At 43.3% G+C, this 22,860-nt stretch overlaps 1 protein-coding gene across 7 annotated transcripts in view; it reads right to left on the bottom strand.

The window, feature by feature from the left end:
- OSBPL3 (oxysterol binding protein like 3) overlaps nt 1–19,543 on the bottom strand; it is a 196,979-nt gene extending 177,436 nt beyond the window's left edge. For 4 of the 7 annotated variants that reach the window (XM_044946733.2, XM_006055273.4, XM_006055277.4 and 1 more), the window contains exon 1: nt 19,153–19,542. The gene's annotated coding sequence lies outside the window, so the exon portion shown is untranslated. Of the gene's footprint in view, nt 1–19,152 lie in introns of all 7 variants that reach the window. The other 3 variants (XM_006055276.4, XM_044946734.2, XM_006055275.4) reach the window with 2 other exon arrangements.
- Between the last annotated feature and the right edge of the window lie 3,317 nt (nt 19,544–22,860).

The raw sequence follows: 22,860 nt of genomic DNA, 5'->3' as shown, positions 1-22,860 counted from the left end.
AACTTTTAAGTAAGTTTGTTTAAATCTGGAACTAATAACTCTTGGTTCATGCAATGATTAAAAAAAAAAATTTCTCGCCTTATAGAGGGTAGGATTAGAATTAACCACTAATGATCTGAGTTAGCAATGACATCAAGGGAAAAAAGAGAAGATTAGAACTTACTTCCTTTTCCTTAGTATTGCAAAGCAGATTTATTAAAGATATCTATGCTGATCATTCAGCCAGAACCAAACTTAACACTGACCTGGTTAAACAGATTCAAGGAGAGAATCACCATCAGCTAGCCATCCCCTGAATTAGACTTGAAATTAGCAATGGGAACAGCAAGAAGAGCATTTGCTGAGGGCACTGGCAATTCAGGTGACTAGGAAGGACTAGACGGTCTCTCTAGACGGAATTCACAATCCAAGAAATAAATGAGTAGCTTGGGAAGGGGCTAAGTAAACAAACCTGTGGATAGCATCAGAGCTGAGCATTTATTTATTTATTCATCACCTTGAATGTTCATAACACTGCAAAAGACAGACATCCATTATTTTTGTTTGTCCATCCAACTCATACTTCTGATACCAACACCTCATTCTTCAATGAGGAAGAGGAAACATCTCTTCCCCTGATTCCACAGGGAATACCTGACCCACACCTGGCCATGACAGTCCTGCTAACTCTGGTCCCAGTAACCAATTCAGGTTAGGGGCAACTCTATCTGCAGAATAGAGCTGTTTACCATGCAGGAAATAAGCACACAGCTCTTGAGGTATTCACATGGAGAAATGGCTGAGAATGAAGCCAAATGAAAACAAGCTAGGAAATGGCAACAGATAAGGCCCTGATGCAAGGAGATCCAACCAGTCCATTCTGAAGGAGATCAGCCCTGGGATTTCTTTGGAAGGAATGATGCTAAAGCTGAAACTCCAATACTTTGGCCACCTCATGCGAAGAGCTGACTCATTGGAAAAGACTCTGACGCTGGGAAGGATTGGGGGCAGGAGGAGAAGGGGATGACAGAGGATGAGATGGCTGGATGGCATCACTGACTCGATGGATGTGAGTCTGAGTGAACTCTGGGAGTTGGTGATGGACAGGGAGGCCTGGCGTGCTGCGATTCATGGGGTCGCAAAGAGTCAGACACGACTGAGCAACTGAACTGAACTGAAGGCCCTGATGACATGATTTGAAACCCTAGATGCAGCCATGCCTGAAGTTAGCAATACTCTTGGACTTTTTAGCAACATAAGCTAATAAATTTTCTCTTAAATTGTCCTTAAATTGGATCAGTTTCTGTTGCTTGAAAACAAAATGCCAGTACATCATTACTGACTTATTATTCCTTTAAATCCCTTTACAGGAATAATTCTTCAGCCAGATCACCTACTGTGAATTATTTTTAAAAATTAAAAATATCTTTTTTGAAGAGGAACATTCTGAGAAATTAATATGAAATAAGTCTGTCAACATTACTCCCTGCATCTTAGGAAACTTTTGATGACAGAACTATTTCCTCCCACAATGAAAAATAAGCTTTTAGATGTAACTGATTATTCACAGCTAGATCCTAATATCAGGTTGTCTGAGCCTTTAGAACACCAAAAACCTGTCTGTTCAGCTCCATCTTTATGGATGCAAGGAGCTCACAGAATGAAGTGAAATTTGATGGTTTTGCTGCTTGAATTCACGTCTTTCTGACTCCACCAGGGAAAGAAGAAGAATCCAAAGGAAGAGTGTGGACTTGACACCCCTCCCTTTGCCCCCACTTCCCCACAAAATAGAGGCCAGTCGTGGACAGAGCTTAGTTGCAAACTGCTGATGGTAGCAGACCCATTCTGTGGGTCTGTTACTCGTTCACCATGACAAAACCCATTCTGGTGGGAAAACAGACTGGCTCAGGCCCTCTCCACAAGGAATCTGGCCTGTACCCTTTGCCTCTCTTTGCTGATCTTTGTCCTGAGTAGACAGTAGCACATTCAGGTGGGTTCAATCTGATTGCCTACACCCAAGGATGCAGGGGTCGGGGCGGAGTGGGGGGAAGTATGCTGACTCAGGTTCTGAATATAGAATGTGCCAGCATAGAATGATAAAAAAGGCCTAAAACTAGAAGTTCAGAGGGCTCGGATCTGGTCCTAGTCCTGGTCCTGCCACCAACTATATGTGACTCCAAACAGCCATTTCACCTTTCAAGGTGCTGGTTGCCTTATTTTGAAACTGACGGGTGGAAATAGATCTATGTTCTTTCACTGTGGGTGGTGTCTAGGGTGGATAGTAAAGGCAATTTAGTGGATCAAGACTAATGTTAAAAAACTGATTCTAGAGCTGACAGGAATTACACAAGATGAATTGAGGGCATCCTATAGTCCCAGAAAGAACACGCTCAAAAAACCCAACAACGATGGGCTTGACAAAGGGCCATGGAAGCCAACCTAAAGGGCTCCTACCGGTCAAAGTCTGAACAATGTGAGCACTGAAATAAAGTACTGTAAGTGTCCATGAATTCATACCGATATAAATACTGATTAATTGACCACATCAGTAAATGGGGGCGGAGAGACAAACCTGCCGTACATAAGAGCACCAAATAATTTATGTGGAAAGTAGCACATCCCTCCCCACTCCTTAGGTGTGGGCTGAACAGCGTGGGCTGTGGAAAGAGTAACTTTGCAGGGGAGAAACCAAACAAATACTACCTTAGGCAAGGTGTCAAGGTCAATAGGAAAAGTGATAAAACACATTAATAGTATGTACCCTCAACATGATGTTATGAACGGCATACCTCTGTCTTTCTCCCCAAAAACCCATAACCCTAGTCTAACCATGAGAACCCTAGTCTAAACAAAGAGGCAGAGGAACCAGAGATCAAATTGCCAACATTCATTGGATCATGGAGAAAGCAAGGGAGTTACAGAGAAATAACAACTTTGTAAAAACTAAGAGAACCTGGACAAAGTTTAGAGTTTAGTTAATAATAATGTATTAGCATTGGTTCATTAATTGTGGCCAATGTACCTTACTAATGTAACATAGTAGTAACAGGGGAACCAGTGTGGGACACATGGGAACAGCTTCCTGTGAATATAAAATTCTTCTGAAATGAAAAGCTATTTGTCGTGTTGGGGGGTAATTAGAACAAACTTTGCTATCAGAGCAGATGATTGCTAAGCTTTCACTAACAACACAGAAGGAACATTAAAGCTACGCTAAGAAAACCGAAATGCAAGGCTCTGCCACTTGTCCTCTCGGTAAATCACTCATCTTACCCAAGGTCCTCAGTCTGATTTACAACAAGGTAATAGCTGTCCTGCTCCCTCATGGGGTTGTTTTATTGTGAGAAGCAAAGTATATTAAAGTAATTGGCAAATGTGAAAATGCTATTTAAGATATGGGGCTTATGATTTAAAACATGGGGCTAATGAGAACTAGAATTCTCCAGTTCCTCCCCAAATAAGAGTGGACTCAGGGTGGGTTGAGAGTGAGTCTTCTGCCTGCTACACCAACGCCTGGGTTTTCAAAGGGGTCCCTAGACCCGTGGCACCAGCATCACCTGAGAACTTGTTTGACATGCAGATCGCAGCACAGATGCACTAAATCAGAAACTCTGCAGTGAGGCCCAGCAATTAACACACCCCATAGGTCACTGTGGTGCTGCTGAAGTTTAGATCCCAGAGAAACAGATGTGTATCTGTGCATCCCCTCCTGCTGGCTTCCTGATCAACTAGCAGTCATGTAGCTCTCATCTCCTCCAGAGCCCCCTTCACATCTATTGACACTTGGCTAATTCTCACACAACTCCTTCAGGGGTGTGGGGAGGGAACAGTACTATCCACAGGAATGCAGAGAAGTCCATGACACGCTAGACCTCAGCATGAGTCAACTAGCTAGAGCAAGACCCAAGCACATGGTTATTTTGCTCAACTCATCCGTGAAGTTCTTAGCAATGAAGGATAATCGGGGCACATCTCTGGACCACACACCACACATTTTACAGAGACCCAGATTCCTACATCCTGCCCTCTGGTTCCTGGCATTGGTCAGACAAAGGTGTCAATCAGTGCATCAAAAAAGGCAGCTATCTTATGTAAACACCCATCTGCATACATCCATGAAAATTAGACCTTTTGATGCCAGAGAACAAAAGAGGCTTCTCAGCCCTTCATCAGGGAACAAATGATGCAGAATGGAAAGTAACAAGCAAATTGGAATGCTATGTTGGCCATGAGATCAAAGCCTAAAGAAACAGGAATTACAATTCAGGAGTATGGTGCATTAGCAGGCTGCCATGAAGTCCATGCAGTCCTTTTTCTGAACCGTGTTTAGGCGACAGCTATTTTCCTTTTCCTATCTGACACCTCATTATTGGCATTGTCCCTAACCTGACAAACGTATAACAAACAACAGAACACTGAGCTAAAGAAAGACTGAGTTGAAAACCGAATTAGGGTGAAAACTGTATACCGTTTGTACACGTACAAGGTAAAAGAACCGCTGAAATAAACACAGTGTTTTCTCTAAATAACAGAGGCGGGATTTGTATGTGTCTTGTGAGACAGGAATATTCATCCTTAGCACATCATAAATAAATCATATACATAAAAATATATGTGTGTTAGTCGCTCAGTAGTGTCCGACTCTTTGCAACCCCATGGACTATAACCTGCAATACTCCTCTGTCCATAGAATTCTCCAGGAAAGAATACTGGAGTGGGTTGCCATTCCCTTCTCCAGAGGATCTTCCCAACCCAGGAATCGAACACGGGTCTCCTGCATTGCAGGCAGATTCTTTACCATCTGAGCTACAAGGGAAACCCCAAAATACATGTCAACAAATAATCATTCCTTCATTAACCTCCACTTTTCTTATTCCACAGTCACAGTCATCTAGAAAATATAGCCTCCATCCCATAATTTATTGAAAGATTTTAAAAAAAGATAAGCAATACACCACCACAAAGGCATATGCAGCTTGAGTCAGAAAACTAACTGAATGGCATTGAAATATGTATAATATCATATATGAAACGAATTGCCAGTCCAGGTTCGATGCATGATACAGCATGCTCAGGGCTGGTGCACTGGGATGACCCAGAGAGATGGTACGGGGAGGGAGGTGGGAGGGGGGTTCAGGATGGGGAACACATGTACACCTGTGGCGGATTCATGTTGATGAATGGCAAAACCAATACAATATTGTAAAGTAATTAGCCTCTAATTAAAATAAATAAATTTATATTAAAAAAAAAAAAGAAAACTGAGAGTGAAGTGGCACCAGATGTCACAGTTCCTGTGCCGACACTCTGAAAACCTGTACTCACAGGCCATCTCCCTGATCTGTCTCAAAGTTTGATGGGAATTCTCCCTGGCTCCTATCCTCCCCACCACTGAACGCACAGTGGAATACAACATTTGGGTGTTGTGTGTGACCACCAGTCACACTGATGAAGTACATTTCGTAGCTCACACTTTCGGTGGGTCTGCAACTGCCCACCGCTCCCTCCACCCAAACTTAAAAATCTTTCCACATTAAAAGGTCTCCAAGGTATGCTCTATTAACATCCCTCCCAGGAGCTCTCTCCTGGTTTATTCTTTGGAATTATCCCTCTCTCCTATTCACAAGCAATCTTGGAAATAATACCCACCCCCATAGAGTGGCTAGGAGAATTATATCAAGTTATGTTTTCTCAAAAAGGATTGAGCATTGGGGTTCACTTTTTATAGACAATCCATTAAAGAAATCTGCTATGAATATCATTATAAGGTCCTCTGACCTTTGTGACTACCTACCTCTTGTTTGACATTCCTCAAGGTACCACATCCATCTCCCTTCCTCTCCAGGGACCTGCCCAAAACATTGGACAGGTTGGGCCTCCCTTAGAAACCTCAACTGTCCTAATTTCAACTAAACTGCTGACTCCCAGGAGTGATCCTCAGTTTTGCCCTCTCTTCTGAGTTATCTGGGGGGCATCACTGGTATCACCCACATACTTTAACCTCAGCATGTTTAAAACCAAAAGCATCCTTTTGCCCTAAGACCGATTCATTTATATTCTTCCATAGTAGTCAATGGTTCCTTAAATAATAGTCACATAGGCCTGAAACTCTACTTTTTGGCTTGCTTCACATGTTTACTGCAGAACAAGTAACTCCTTTACCTGGAACAAAATTTCAAAGATACAATTGAAATCTCACACCTGCCCTTTTATCTCCCAGCTCCTTTCCTTGGGGAATCTGATGTTACCCATTTCTTGTTTAGCCTTCAAGAGATATTTTATATTCATGATACACAGGGGGTACTAGTAAATGTTTATCAACCAGCTCTCTGGAAAAACAAAAACGAATGAAAACCCTGATTTGGTTCCTTTGCCAACTTCCATGCTGTAAATACTCCCACCTTGGCCAATTTCAAATGACCACTGACCACTGCAAAGTCACTGACCAAGGAGTTGGGGAGAGATATACACAAGTGGTTCTCACAAGCTGGTGCCAGCTGGCTTCAGCCCACCCTTCCTCCACCCCCCCTTTATGAATATGTATATATATACATAAATATGTACATGTTTATGTATATAAACATATAACATATATATTAGGTGTGAATATATTTTTACTCACATGGAATTATCCCATACATACTTTGGTATATATTATATGTAAGCCACAAACCTATGTATTCTACACTTAGCTTTTTTTTTTTTTTTAAACTTAATACCCTTGAGATTGTTACAAATCAGTAGATGTTGAGCTGCCTCATTTTTAACTGCTCCATTATTCATTAACCAGTTCCTACTAATGAACAATTAGGTTATTTGCAATCTTTTTATTCAAACAGTGTTGCAATAAATAACTTTGCATGTATATCATTGTGCACATTTACTTATCAGTAGGATTAAATTCACAGAACTGTTATGGCTGATTTAAAGGGTACACGTGTTTGCAGTTTTGATAAGATACTTCCAAGGGCTCCACACAGAGCTTGGAACAATTTACATTTCCAACCATCAAGAATAATTGCTTCCTCAAACCTCTGGGGACAGTGTTACCACTTTATGTTACATTTGCCAATCTGATAGGTTAAAAAATGGCATCTTGTTTCTCTTGTTATGAGTAAGGTTGAAGTTTTCACACACTTAAGAGTCATTTGTAGGCAGGTTTATAAACTATTTGTTCAAATTTTTTGCCTCTAGAGCAACTGTCCTTTCTTTTATTCTAATTCTTTATATACTGATGGAATTAGACCTTTGTGACATGAATTGCAATTATTTTCCAAATTAATTGCCTTTTGACAGTTAAAAAAAATTTCTCTGCAAAAATCACATGTAGTCAAGAGAATCAATCTTTTGTTTTATAGCTTCTGGATTTTGTGTCCTATCTTGAAAAGCTTTTCTATCTCATTATTAAAATTGTATTGTATTTTTTTTCTAGTTGTTTTAATGTTAAAGTTTTGATCTCCCTGGAATTTATTTTGATGGAAGGAGTAATGCTCCAACTTTATTTTTCACCTGACTGTACCAACACCATTTATTATCTCACATAGAATCATCTCTGCCTTCTCCCTCAGCCCTGGTCCTTAATCCCCTATTTCCAGGAGCTGTCATTCTAACTTGCCAATACTTCTGTGTTGTCTGTCCTTTCTTCTCCCACTGTGACCAACCTATTTTGGGTCTCATTGTGCTTGTATTCCCAGCCTCTGATCATCTCTATCACCACTAGGATTTTTCTCTAAAATAGCTCCCACCACATCACCTCCTTGTTCACTGTCCACAAAATGAAGTCCAAACCCTTACCAAAGGATTCGGCGTCCACTCCATTTGGGCCCCAACCCACCTCTCCATTCTCATATTCATTCACTTTCCCCATTTATCTGGGGGGTTATAACTCTCCCCCACAAACGTTCCTTGAGAGCAGGGGCTGAGGCTAATCAATTATTATACACAGTAGTTTTCAATAAAATGAAAAGGTCTTAGCCTAGTGGTTCTCAAACTTTAGTGAACATCAGAATCAATGGAAGGGTTTGTAAAAAGCAGATTGCTGGGCCCTCCTCTCAGTTTCTGATTCAGAAGGTCTAGGGTGGGGCCAAGAATTTCTGTTTCTATCATGTACCCAGGTGATGCTGATATGGCAACTCATGGAACCACACTTTGAAAACCGCTGCCTAAGACAGCACCTCAAATCTCAAACTGCAAGCCTTTGAAAAGGTGAACACAGTCACACATCCAAAAATCTCACGAAGGAGGAAATCCTCTGGAGCTGGGTGTCCTTTAGACAGGTGCAGATTTCATCTTGTCCATCCAGTTCCGCATAAGGCGGCAGTGATCCGCCCAAGGCCACAGAGGCACTACCGGGACTGGGTTCATCTTCTGATTCTCTGTCTCCCGCTCTTGTGATCTCCACCACAGTGAGGGGCCCTCTGGTCAATGACCCAAATACACCCCAGTGCTGCCACTTGGTCCCTTTGTGATCATGGGTAAATGACTTAAGCCCCTCTAGGCTTGTGACAGTCACAGGTTCTTTGAGTAGAAGAGAAACTATTCTGGCAACTGAAACAAACAAACAAAAAAATGTACTGGGAAAATAGTTTCAGGAAGTAAGGGGGGGTGGGTGGAGGGACAGGCACTGGCACAGCTTCATGGGACCTGAAGCCAGACTACAATGCCAGGCAGATAAGAACGGTCGGGTCGGGAGATGCCCTTGGCAGCAGAATCTCTGTGACCCTTGGCACTGAACCCAGATTCCAGTAAAAGACATCTGACTCCTAGGGCTACCCACAGCTGAGGAGAATGGGGCCCCTCATTCTAGACCCTCAGGCAAAAGGTGAGTCCTCAAATGGAAATCAGAAAGGGTAAAGGGATGTTGGACAACCAAAGAGCAAATGATTACTCCCCAGCCTCTGTTTGGCTATTGGTAAACTGTTACACTGAAAGCCCCTTCATAAATTATTAGAAGATCTAATGAGGTAGTATAAGTACAGCACTTAACCTGCCACATAGTAAGTATGCCACAGCTAATGGCTACCATTGCTGTTATTACTGTTCTTTGCAATTATCAACCCTTCAAAGTCAAGATGGTTCCCCATGCCCTAAAGACTCCCAACAAGTTCCAAAGGACACTTCAGTTAATTCTATAAAGAAATCTGCTTGAAGTAGCTCTGAACCCATAAGAAAAACCCAACTGGGGCTTCCCTACATTCTTTGAGGCCTTCAAGTACCCCTTGTCCGCTTCATCTCAGATGCTAGACTGCAGAACTACATTTGAACTGGAGCCAGCAAGTCATTTTAAGCTACTTCCATGGTAATGCTGGAGAACAGGTTGTTAGCTTTCATACAATTTCAGTTACAAAAGTGGTAAAAACTCAACTTTGGATGCAGTTCCCGATAACAAATAAGCACACTTCTGTGTATCATCACAGAGAGCAATTCAAAACCTTGCAAGAGGAGTTAAGCCCCTCCTCCTATTCAGTTCCACCTGGCCTCCTGCAATTGGCAGAAAGACACAGAAAGGGCAGGACTTCACTGCTGTCCTCCCCACCCCCAGGATTCCCTCTTCTCCTCCTGCGACCATCAGCAGCCCAAGTCATGACATACAGAAAAAATGGAACTTCTCTCTCCAGCTTCCCAACTAAAATCCAGACTCATTCCCTTGGAGCCAAAGATCCTCACTGTAATGAACAAATTCTCTGTGACTGTTTAATATCTCCTTGAAGGGAGATACCTCCTTGAAGGTACCTGGATGGCAGGTACCCAGCCTGGTGCCTGGCATACAGTGGGTACACAACAAATATTCATTGACATTCATTGACAAAATTCACTGACATTCATTGACAAAAATCACACTGCATACTTTCATTCTAGGGAGCCATTTACTTCAAATTTAATCATGTTTGTCACATTAAAAAAATACATTATTTAGCTTTTGCTTCTAAACATTTCAGATCACTGCCCACCACAAATGATTGGATGAGGTCTTTTTGTTTTATAAGACAAAGTATAACTTTAAAACTCTTGTATGATGGCATTTGATATCAAGATGGAAAAGAAGCATGGGAATCTTTCATAGTACTATCTCTTAATACACAAGTGGAGAAATGCTATACTGCAAAGCGTCTGACCCACACAACACTAAGAAAATGGACTGTGACATTTTAACTACAGAGAATAAACAAAAGAATAAACTTGATTTTATATTGGCAGGCACAGGTCCCTCTGATGATCTCTTGTTGGGTTGCTCATTGCAATTTAATTCTGTTCTGCTTTAAATCCAAGCTATTTTTCAGTTCAAATCCACTGTCTCCCAATCTCAGAAATCACAGGTGAGGACAAATATCCTCTGGGGTCATCTGTCTAGCCTATACCCACTCAGAGAGCTGGGTTTATTACCCCAGCTATGCTTCTGCGAGTAAACACAGACACCTAGACAGCGACAGAAGGCTCATCCCAAGAAATTTTATATGAAAGCAATTTGTTTTAATCATCTTTAAACCCACATGTTATTATTATTATTTAAGAATCATTTTCCACTCTTTCAGGGCTTTAAGAAGTCTAGAAACAATCATATTCTGGCTCCCAAACAAACAAATTTAGGCAGAGTGATTATAAAGAAAGTACAGGGAAAATTCAATTTCAGGATATAAACAGCATGACTAAGAACAATGAAATTGCTACTCTATTTTCTGTATTTTTCTAAGATTAAGGAAATAATTCATCAACTTCAAAACAAAACAATCAGGCAAGTAACTAAAGGAGCAATTATTCTATGGCTTCATGTTGCTATCCCATTTATTACAAAAGAACTTTTAGATTTTCACATAGATGAAGCAAACCCAGGAATGATATAGGAAGGCTACAGCCTGCCTGCTATAACCTTCTACAAAGAATCATCTTTGAACAAATCGATATTTCCCAGTCCCAGTCTTCACATAAGAGGAGACTTATGAAAAATATTTTGCTCCAGACTTTTTAAAAATTTGGGAGTCCTCAATTTAATGTGATATGAAAAATGTCAAATTCTCATTTGGCTTAAATTAGAATCACCTAGAGATCTTAAAAAATTTGTCCCTCCCTAGGCCCCACTCCCAAAGTTTCTGAATCAAATGGTTTGAAATAAGGAGAGTTGGTCACTTTTTTTTTTTTTTTTTAAGTTTTCTCATTCTGTGTTATAGCTGGATAGTATTCCATTGTGTGAATATAATATACAACATACTTTATTCAGTTACTTTTTAATGACAGCTTTATTGACCCTTGGGATTCAAGCAAGGAGCTAGATTTACTTTAAGCAACACTGTAAGAGAAAAATGTAATATGAGCCATATATGCAATTTTCATTCAAGTAGCAAATTAAAAAGAGTAAAAAGAAATAGGTAAAATTAGTTTAAATTACATATTATCATAATATATCCAAAATATTACCATTTCAACATGTTAATAGTACAAAATTACTGAGATACTTTTACATTTTTTTCATACTAAGTCTTCAAAACAATGTATATTTCATACCTACAGTACATCTCACTAAGGCTACATTTCAAGTACACCACAGCCAAATGTGAACAATGGCTGCCCCCACAGACAGCAGATCTAGGGAACAGCATCAAGAACTCATCATCCCACTTCAGTAACAGCCTTGTTTCCTCTATACTCCCTCCCCACCCTTGAGATATTTTAAAGCAAATTCTAAAAATAGGACCCTTTCATCCATGTTTAAATTTCCTTGATTACCTAATATTTTCTAACAATGAATTTGTTCAAATCAGGGTCTAAATAATCAACTATGAGGACCTCTTCTTGATGACAATGTTTTTTCATGACACCAGCATAACAGAAGTTATACTTATAGTAAAATGCTTCATTCATTCAGATGATTTATTACACATCTATCTTGTGCCAGGTGCTGTTCTAGCCTCAAGACACAACAATGGACAAGACTCAAAGGAACTTCCGGTTTAACGCTTGCCTGCACATTTGGTTTGTGTGGGGAAGATTTTAAAAAATTCCAGTTCCAACTGGCAAACGGATAAAGTATGGTCTATACAAACAATGGGGTGTTATTAGGCAATAAAAAGAAATGAAGCAGTGATTCATGCTACAACAGGGATAAACCTTGACAATAACATGCTAAGTGAAAGAAGCCAGCCACCAAAGGCCACATGTTGAATGATGCCATTTTCATGAATGTCCAGAAGAGGCAAATCCATACAGGCATCAAATAGATTCATGGTTGGGAAGTGAGGAGGGGAGACTGCTAATTGGTACAGTTTCTTCTGGGGATTGTGAAACGTTCTAAAATGAATTATGAAGTCATGGTTGCACAACTGTGAATATACTGAAAACCACTGGGGATTTTCCTGGTGGTCCAGTGGTTAAGAATCCGTGCTTCCAATGCAGGGGACGCAGGTTTGATCCCTGGTCAGGGAACTAAGATCCCACATGCCATGTGGCACAGCCAAAAAGTACACATTTTTTAAAAAAATTAAGCCACTGAATTGTATACTTTAAATGGATGAATTATATGAAATACTAATTATATCTCAATAAAGTTGTCATTTAAAAACTTAATTGAATCAAGTAAGTTGTATATTATATTCACACAAGGGAATACTATCCAGCTATAACACAGAATGAGGAAACTTTTTTTAAAAAAGTGACCAACCCTCCTTATCTCAAGCCATTTGATTCAGAAACTTTGGGAGTGGGGCCTAGGGAGGGACAAATGTTTCAAGATCCCTACACTGGAGAAGGGAATGGCAAACCACTTCAGTCTTCCTGCCTTGAGATCCCCATGAACAGTATGAAAAAGCAAAAGGTTATAACACTGAAAGATGAACTCCCCAGGTCAGTAGGTGCCCAGTATGCTACTGGAGAAGAGTGGAGAAATAACTCCAGAAAGAATGAAGAGACGAAGCCAAAGCGAAAACACCACCCAGCTGTGGATGTGACTGGTGATGCAACTCAAGTCTGATGCTGTAAAGAGCAATAATGCATAGGAACCTGGAATGTTAGCTCCATGAATCAAGGCAAATTGGAAGTGGTCAAACAGGAAATGGCAAGAGTGAACATCAACATTTTAGGAATCAGTGAACTAAAGTAGACTTGAATGGGCAAATTTAACTCAGATGACCATTGTATCTATTACTGTGGGCAAGAATCCCTTAGAAGAAATGGAGTAGCCCTCATACTCAACAAAAGATCCCTACATAATTCTAATTTAAGCCAAATGAGAGTCAGTGGTTTCATAGAAGATTCAGTCAAAGTGACTAACAGTTACAAAATGGTATGATAACTACTCCCTCATCAACAGGCAGGCACACAGTGCCAAGTGTGTTTTCCAATTTCAACCTGAAGGGAGCAGAGGAAGGCTTCCTACAAGTGACATCCAGGCTGAAATATAATGGATATGTGGGAATTAGCCAGGTGAACATGGGTGAGGAGGAATGCATCATAATGAGGAGAGATATTTATGTGGAAACTGGGAGGCCAGAGCACATGAGGGAGCTGAACTTACTTCAATTTGACTGGAACACACAGAGCCAAGCTACGAGCTGGAGGTTATTCATATAAGATCTGATAAGTCAGGTTTAAAAGTGAGAAATATTCATTGATCAATATGATATTGACAAAAATTTAGTTTCAATTTTTTAACAGTTTCAATATATGTTTAATATAACTTTACATATATATATGAAAAGATGGTACATATAAGATGCAAGTGCATATTTAGTGCATATTTATCCTACAAACAATGTTTTGTTTACGGGTTTGAGATTTCCTTGTAATATTTGCAAGGTGAAAACCAGAATAGGTGCTTATCATAGATTTCAATAATTAGGATTTCCATTGCTTCATCATAAATTGATGAAATATTATAGTATTGTGGAACAAAAAGTAGGAAACAAAATGCCACATTCCAATGACTTTTTTTCACAGAATATGTGAAAGCGTTAGTTGCTCAGTCCTGTCCACCTCTTTGTGACTCCATGAACTGTAGCCTACCAGGCTCCTATGCCCATGGAATTCTCCAGGCAAAAATACTGGAGTGGGTGAAAAGTGAAAGTCTCTCAGTTGTGTCCAACTCTTTGTGACCCCATGGACTATACATTCCATGGAATTCTCCAGGCCAGAATACTGGAGTGGGTAGCCTTTCCCTTCTCTAGGGGATCTTCCTAGCTCAGGGATCGAACCCAGGTCTCCCGCATTGCTGGCGATTCTTTACCAGCTGAGCCACAAGGGAAGCCCACTGAAGTGGGTAGCCATTCCTTTCTCCAGGGGCTCTTCCTGACCCAAGGATCAAACCCAGGTCTCCTGCATTGCAGGCAGATTCTCTACCATCTGATCTACATAATATAACCAAATGCAATCTTTTCTTTTCAATTGCACACCTCCTTTGGATAAGATATCAGGCTTAGTGATGTGAAGAACAGGAAAAGAAGGAATAGATACTAGTCCTGCCTTCAAGGCATTTACAATTCAGTAAGGAAGGCCATACATTTAAATAGATAACTAGGCCAGGAGGCACTGGGGTGAAAGATTGTGGAGGGTGGGTATGAAAGAAACAAAGTGCTGAAGCCAGGGGGTGGGTGGGTGGGTGGGTGTGTGTGTGTGTGTGAGAGAGAGTGGTGTGTGTGTGTATGTGTGTATGTTTTAATGCTGTGAGAGACTGATTTCAGAGAGATGATTCTGGCAGACCTAGTTTATGAGATAAGCCTTGAAACACTTGGGGTTTCACAGGGAGAGACAATGAAAGAGCTTTCTAGGCAACAGGAGTGTAAGGGCAAAGGCAAAATGCTCTGTTGCTGAATACAGTTCAGGCTGCTTGTACACAGGGCTGGGGAATAGGGATGGAGACAGACACTGAGCCCAGACTGCTGGATCCTGACTTTAGGCTAAGGGGTCTACCTTAGATGGAGAGAGAGAAAGGACCTGGGATTACTTCACAACTAATACAGTTGCACCTTGTATTAGTTGTAAAGTAGGTGGAAACTTACCTTTTCCCAGTCTCATTTGGAGATCAGGGTTATAACAACAGGGCCTGCTTGGTGTTGCTCTGAGGATTAAACAGTTTAATTCATGCACAGTACTCAAGCCAATACCTGGCACAAAAAGATCAGCAGCTACCACTGCTGTGATTAATGTTATAATTATTAACTACATAAGTCACTCAATAATTTTTAGCAATGTAATGACTGGATCTCAAGAATTTACCTGTGATTCCAAGGCAGAACTGAGGGAGGTAAATCTGCCTGAAAGCAACATTAGGACAGAGTAGAGAAGTCCCTCGGAGAAGGCAATGGCACCCCACTCCAGTACTCTTGCCTGGAAAATCCCATGGATGGAGGAGCCTGGTGGGCTGCAGTCCATGGGGTCGCTAAAAGTCAGACTCAACTGAGCAACTTCACTTTCACTTTTCCCTTTCATGCACTGGAGAAGGAAATGGCAACCCACTCCATTGTTCTTGGCTGGAGAATCCCAGGGATGGGGGAGCCTGGTGGGCTTCTGTCTGTGGGGTCGCACAGAGTCGGACACGACTGAAGCGACTTAGCGGCAGCAGCAGCAGCAGAGAAGTCCCTGACAACCTGAGCTAAGATGGTACAGGGGCAACAGGAAGGGATGGAGGTGAAAGACAAAAGGAAGGAGAGACGCGAACTAGGGTGAGATGAACATAAACATGGTCTAAACAGCATTGATTGGGAAGTCAAGAAAGATGTTTCCAGAGAAGGAGGCTCAAAGCTGATGAATAAGACATAGACAAGAAAGGAATTTACAGTGAACCATAAAGTGAAGTCACTCAGTCGTGTCTGACTCTTTTCGACCCCATGGGTTGCAGCCTAAGAGGCTCTTCTGTCCATGTGATTTTCCAGGCGAGAATACTGGAGTGGGTTGCCATTTCCTTCTCCAGGAGATCTTCCCGACCCGGGGATCAAACCCGGGTCTCCCACATTGTAGGCAGATGCTTTACCATCTGAGCCACCAGGGAAGTGAAACTGTCAATTCTGAAGGCTCCTTCAACTTGACAGCCTCCATGATCCTCAGTGTCCCACAGGCCTATCATTTCTGTGGGCATTCTGGGTTGAAGGATTCTCCAGCCCTCCCTGGAGTATCCTTGAAATGGAATTAACAATTAAGAAAATACAGTCCTGCTGAGACACAGTACAAATAAGACCACAGATTATCCAGGTCTTCAGGAAAGGAAAAGCATTATACTACCCCTAAAACTGGAATAAAACAGAAGGAAAAAAGGGACCTCTAATTCTGCCCCATGCTCCATTTTGCCATTAGCCCTTCAGGTGGTAACCATGACATACTTAGCTAACTTCACCTTGCCCTCAGTTTTACAAGAGAACAAAGAGTCAAAATATAGTTATTTTGCTAAAAGCTTGCTGCAGAAGTTTCTGGAACTAGTAGTGGTTTCAACTCTCCATTTTACACATGGCAAGAGAGGTTCTAGCTGGTCTTCCAGTACTTTCCTTAAGAGGCAGAAACCATTACTGTGTTCCGAGTTCACTTACTACAGTGGGTAAAACCCATCAGATTTCTCTTCAGATTTAGGTGAAAGTAAACTTAAATCTCGGAGAAGGCAATGGCACCCCACTCCAGTACTCTTGCCTGGAAACTCCCATGGACGGAGGAGCCTAGGCTGCAGTCCATGGAGTCTCGAAGAGTCAGATACGACTGAGCAACTTCACTTTGACTTTTCACTTTCATGCATTGGAAAAGGAAATGGCAACCCAATCCAGCATTCTTGCCTGGAGAATCCCAGGGATGGGGGAGCCTTGTGGGCTGCCGTCTAAGGGGTCGCACAGAGTCGGACACGACTGAAGCAACTTAGCAGCAGCAGCAGCAAACTTAAATCTAGATGAAAGGAGAATTTCCTCTCCTCCTACATGAAAAGTGCCCCATCTATCTACCAAGCCCATAAACTATAAATTCAACCACAAAAATCAATGGCAGTAAGAATCTCAACAATTCGGAAAACAGTACAACTAGACACTTGTTGACAGTGGAAAGTTTACAGCTCGGCCTCAGGTGGTTTGAATATGTTGCATCGCTGAACTCTATCATAATGAGTCAACATCTAATTAAATAGTGGGTGCAGGAGACATTTCAGTATAGTGGAAGGAGCTAAAGATTTACAGTCAGAAAGACTATTAGTAAAAATCCAGCTCAGGAATCTTCTATTGGCCCTGGGCAGGTTCCCGAATCTAGGCTGCAGTTTCTTCATCTGTAAAATGGAGATAACCTCACAGCACTGCCATCAAGATGGTGAAGATTAAATAACAGCCTATGGCATCCTGGACTTCCAGCATAACTATTAGCTGTTACCGAAACTAACTCTCAATAATGATAATGCAATAAATCTCCTTTTCGCTAAGCAATAGTTTTTGTTATAAATAAAGTTAAATGCCTATTGGCTATAATGGTGGAAATTACATTTCAGTTTCTCGGAAGCAATACAGCATAATAGAGAGGATGAGCTGGAATTCTACTTCTGCTAGGATAATCTTGAAAAATTAGTTAACCTGCTGGAGCCTCAGTTTCCCATTGGGTTAGAAATACCAAGCTACTAAGGCTATTGTAATGTTTAACAGAGCTTCTCTGGTGGATCAGCAGTAAAGAATCTGCCTGCCAATGCAGGAGAGGCAGGTTTGATCCTTGATTTGGAAAGATCCTCTGGAGAAGGAAATGGTAACCCACTCCAGTATTCTTGCCTGTAAAGTCCCATGGACAGAGGAGCCTGGTGGGCTACAGTCCATAGGGTCGCAAAAAGAGACAGATATGACTTAGCAACTAAACAACAACAGCAATGTTTAATGAGGTGATCTATACAAAGTTCCTAGTACATTTCCAGCTCTCAGTAGGTGCTGGATTAATAGTAGTTACTGGTATTTGTTCAATTTCCCAACAGAAAAGCAAAAAGATAAACATGAAAATCAAAACCAGTATGAGATCACCATTCCTCATATTTTACAGAGAAGTTTTCATCATTCATTCCATAAATATTTCTTTTGTACCTACTGTGTGTTAGGCATTGTTGCTGACATTGGGATTGGGGTGATGGACATTCTAGAGTGGGGGAAACAGTAAACAGTCTAAGGAGACAATTTCAGAGAGAGATGAGTGCTATGAGGAATACCAAAAAGGGTGGTGTGCCCACATGTTGATGGAGGCCATGGTCATTTCGCTTGGGTGCATTTTAGCCCAGGCCTACCTAGTTTGTCTCCTTGGGCCAGAACGGGGACTTCACCTTGTATGATGCTTGGGAGTACAGTATGGATGATCAGAAGTTAGACCTACACCTTTATCTGTGGATGGATCTCTTTAGCAGCTGCAGCTTAAAATATTTCTAAATGCCTTCATCCCAGTACTCAAACTCTATGGGTCACGACGGGTGTGGGGGTAGGGTGGAGGGTGGTGGCGGGGGTTCAGATGCACCTCAGCGTAACCCTCAGGCCCATCTAAAGTGACAACTTCACAGCTCCCTCAACTCAAGAGTCCTGACTAAGGAGAAGACTGGTAGTTTGTGAGACGGAGGAAAGAGAGTACAAATTGCATTACCGAAAGAGGGCGGCGCGCGCCGGCTTAAGAAGTAGCTGGACGATCTACGACAATGCCCATTAGGGACTCCAGAAGCTGCAAACGCTTCTCAGGAAGCCCGAAGAGCCAAGGACCCTCGGTCCCCGGCCGCGGTGCCGGGAAGCGGAGCAAGACCCGCGCGGGGAGGCGGGCGAGCCCCGAGCCTACAAGTCGTGCGTCTCCCATATCCCCCCGGCGCGCCCCAGCCCGCGGATGTGGTGCTGCTAGCCTCGCGCTCGGCCCAATTAAACTGGTTTCCTGTGCCTCCCGCCCCGGCGCCGCGTCTCCCGGCTGCCCAGGACAGCCCCCCGGCGCCCTGACCCAAGCTAGGCGCCTTCTCGCCGTCAACCCCGACCAAAGTGTGCCTCTAAGGACAGCACTCCAGTGTGGGCAGCACCTGGCCCCCTAACTCCCGGGATGCAGGCACGAGGGCGACTCGGGGTTGCTCCACTAACAGTTCTTCCTCGGGAGACAGGAGGCAGTCTCCAGATTCTCGCTGAGACTGGCTGCGTCCCCCCCAAATCTCAGCGCTTCGGAGTCCACGCCATCGCCCAGGTCCCCACCGCACCCCAGCACTATTCTGGTTGGCATCCTAGTGCTTACCTGCGCGCTCAGCCGCCAGGGACGCCGCCTAGTTTCCCCGGTGCTGGGCTCCGGGGTTTGTCAGCAGACGCGAAAGGAGGCAAACCTGGCTTCTTCGGTCCTCCAGCAACGCACAGCTGATAGTTTCCGCCCCGGCTGCAGCAGAAAGCGGCGGGGATGGCTACTCGCCGACGGCCGCCGGGCTCAGAGCCCGCGCTGAGCACCGGCCTCCTGGCTCCCAGCTCGCCTTGTTCCGCCCGGCTCCAGCGTACAGCGAACGCTCAGCCAGTTCCCAGTACTTTGCCCAGAACTTCGCGCGCGCAGCCAGGCAATTAGCAATGGGGGAGGGAGGCGCGGGAGTGAGGAGGAGGAGCCTACGCCGGCCCTGGGGCGGGGCCACGCGGGGAGGGCGGGAGAGACGGCAGAGTGACCCACACTCCCAGCAATCAGGAGTAGCCCACGGGAAAGAGGCGGGGCGGTGCACCTGGGAGGAGCACCGATTCTATGACGCAGTCAAGGGAGTTGGGAACCCGGTTCCCGACAGGTGCGAAGGAGAGAGTGAGGTGGGAGCTGCCTCTGGAAGAGAAAAGTGGTTCCCGGCGGCCCAGGGCGTTCTGTGAGCGCCGTTTAAGCACTCAGATGTTCGTGGAGTGTTTAAGCACTCAGATGTTCTGGCCCAGCGTTTCCGGGCCAGAGAGGGAGAAAGAAGTGAGGGGGGCCATGGGAGGGGCTGGTTAAAGGACAAGATTTCAGAGGAGACTCTGGTCGAACAGGCAAAGAGGACTCGACTTCTTCCGGAACTCAGACCGAGGCCAAGGGATGGAGAATCGAGAAAACACGTGGTGAAGGGAGGTTTGCAGGCACCGGATGTCGAAGGACAGAATCCCGGTAGGATCCGGCAGGAGGCTGTGACCCCCCACATCCAGAGGCAGTGATGCAGATTGGTGCTGGATCCCAGGAGGGGACATAGAGGGGGAGTGTGGTTCTTTATTCTACGTAGTTCAAGTGCGAGGGGGAGGGGAGAGAAAGCATCACAGTTACAGTGAAAAAGCCGGCGCTTCCCCTCGACTTGATTGTCCACTTGCTCCTCTGCCTCCTTTGATCCTAGCATAATCACCAGGTCTCAGTTTGGAGACTGCAAGCCTATCGAGTGCCGCAGGTGGAGAGATGAGAAGGAAATTAACATTTACTGAGCGCCTACTGTGTGCTTCCGGAGCAGCTGTGGGCATGCAGCTGTGATAATGGCACACCAGGTTCCTGCTCTCGTGGAGCTTACGCTTCTGTTGGGAGACAGACCATGAACAAAGAAGGGCACATGCAAATATAAACACATGAAAAAGTGCCGGAAAAAATATGAGCACTGAGGGGTGACTGCTAAGCAGAGCTTTAAAAAGTGACGGGTGTAATAGTGGGGCTGTGAAATCCTCTGAGGGCCTCATAGCGAAGGCGACTTTTACGCAGATTCCTGAACCGCGGAAAGTTGCCACCGTCGTCGCAGAGCGTTCCAGGCAGAGGAGCGGCAAACGTAAGGTGTTTAACCTCCTTGAAAATCTTTCTAACCTAGCTCACCGAGCTGGACAGTAAGTGTGGCTCGCTAGGAGCGCTTCCTGGCACAGAGTAGGGGCTCCAGAATATTAAATTCCAGTGCCACCCACCACCTGCAGCACTCGATACATTTCCAGCTTCCTAAATGACCCCAATTAAGGTTTCTGAGGCTCTTGCAGCAGCCACGCTTTCCACATTTCATTCACTGCGCTCGATTCTCCGCTTTCTGGGTCTCGGGATGTCTGGGACTGTCTGTCTTGGATCTGGCAGGCGGCGAGCGAGGGCGGGAGGATCCCAGCAAATTGCAGAACTAACCCACCGTTATGCTACCCACGCTGGCGCTCGGAGAATCCTAATAGAGATTTAAAACGGGATGACTTGGAGGTTCTTAAATCATCCGCCTGCACCAGATCAACGCCGGGTGGATGAAAGCCAGGAGCCCAGACCATTCATTTTGAATTTAAGGAGTTACCCTGCCCACGCCCGTCGTCTTCCTAACCCGTCTTCCATTTTTCAGTAATTCCTCTCGGAAAGAGCAGCTCAATCTTTCCCCCGCCCTCCTGCTTCAAGCTCTTTTATTTCTCTTTATTTCTTTTCCTTTCTCCACCTCCCATTCTCACCGTTTCATTAGAATTGCTTTTACTGCGGGATGCAAGCCTTAAAATCCGAAAAGAAGTTATTTGAATATGGCTTTATTGTTGAAACTGCCATCCCATTTTTTTGTTTGTTTTTTGTTTTTGTTTTTCCTTTAATCTCTTTCAAACAACAAAGTGTGTATATATTTTTTTCTATTTGTACTTGAGGCAATTAATTGGACAGAATGAGACTTATTCATATTATGCCTTGCTTCAAGAAAAAAGGAATCTTACTGTATCTTTTCATAGTTTAATTTCCTCTACTACTCCTAAATAAGCTTCCAGACTAACCAGCTCCTAAAAACAAAAGGAAATGAATTAAAGTTGAATACCAGACAGAGCTAATTGTTCTTGAACAAGCTTGTTATATCCTAAAATTAGCTTTCTCTTCAGAGTTTTATTTTAAAGCAAGGATCTGAATGTCTATGGTTCTATAATATGAGCTTCTAAAGACCCTCTTTGAACTGTTGAACAAATACTTTTTATCTTTGGAGACAAATACACACCATGGTGGGGATTGTTCATACTTCCCTGAATGTTACTATCTTCAGAAATCTGTATTAGGTAAGCAGGTCTTAAAAGAGTTTACAAGCTTTGATAGTAAAAGAAGATGATGATACAGGAGTTTAATGGAGGGGGAACTCCAGAGGCCTCTAGAATCAACTACCTGGGTTCCTGTCTTAAGGTGGCAACTTCCTGCTTCTGAGAGCACTGTTCTTTTTCTGCAAAAATGGAGATAGAGGGCTTCCCAGGTGGCTCAGTGATAAAGAATCTGCCTGCCAAGCATGAGATGCAGGTTTGATCCCTGGATTGGGAAGATCCCCTGGAAAAGGAAATGGCAACCCACTCCAGTATTCTTGCCTGGGAAATCCCATGGACAGAGAAGCCTGATGGGCTACAGTCTATGGAGTTTCAAAGTGTCGGACATTACTTAGTGACTGAACAACAGTGTGCATCCTCCAATTTATTTATTTTTTTAATTGAAGGATAATTGCTTTACAGAATTTTGTTGTTTTCTGTCAAACAACAAGAATCAGCCATAGGTATATATATGTCCCCTTCCTCTTGAACCCCTCTACCATCTCCTTCCCCATCCCACTCTAGATTGTTACAGAGCCCCTGTTTGAGTTCCCTGAGTCATACAGCAAATTCCCATTGGCTATCTATTTTACACATGGTATTGTAAGTTTCCATGTTACTCTCTCCAAGCACTCACCTTCTCCATCCTCCCCTTCCCCCGTCCATAATCTGTTCTCTATGTTTCTCCATTGCTGCCCTGCAAATCAATACATCAGTACCATCTTTCTAGATTCCATATATATGCATTGGTATATGATATTTATCTTTCTCTTTCTCACTTATTTCACTCTGTATAATAGGCTCTAGTTCATCCACCTCATTAGAACTGACTCAAATGTGTTCCTTTTTATGGCTGAGCTTCCCAGGTGGCTCAGAGGTTAAAGCATCTACCTGCAATGCAGGAGACCTGGGTTCGATCCCTGGGTCAGGAAGATCCCCTGGAGAAGGAAATGGCAACCCACTCCAGTAT

Source organism: Bubalus bubalis, chromosome 8, assembly GCF_019923935.1.
Source record: "Bubalus bubalis isolate 160015118507 breed Murrah chromosome 8, NDDB_SH_1, whole genome shotgun sequence".
NCBI classification, from domain to species: Eukaryota; Metazoa; Chordata; class Mammalia; order Artiodactyla; family Bovidae; genus Bubalus; species Bubalus bubalis.
Note: the sequence above shows the minus strand (reverse complement) of the source record. Positions and strands in the feature narration are given on the sequence as shown.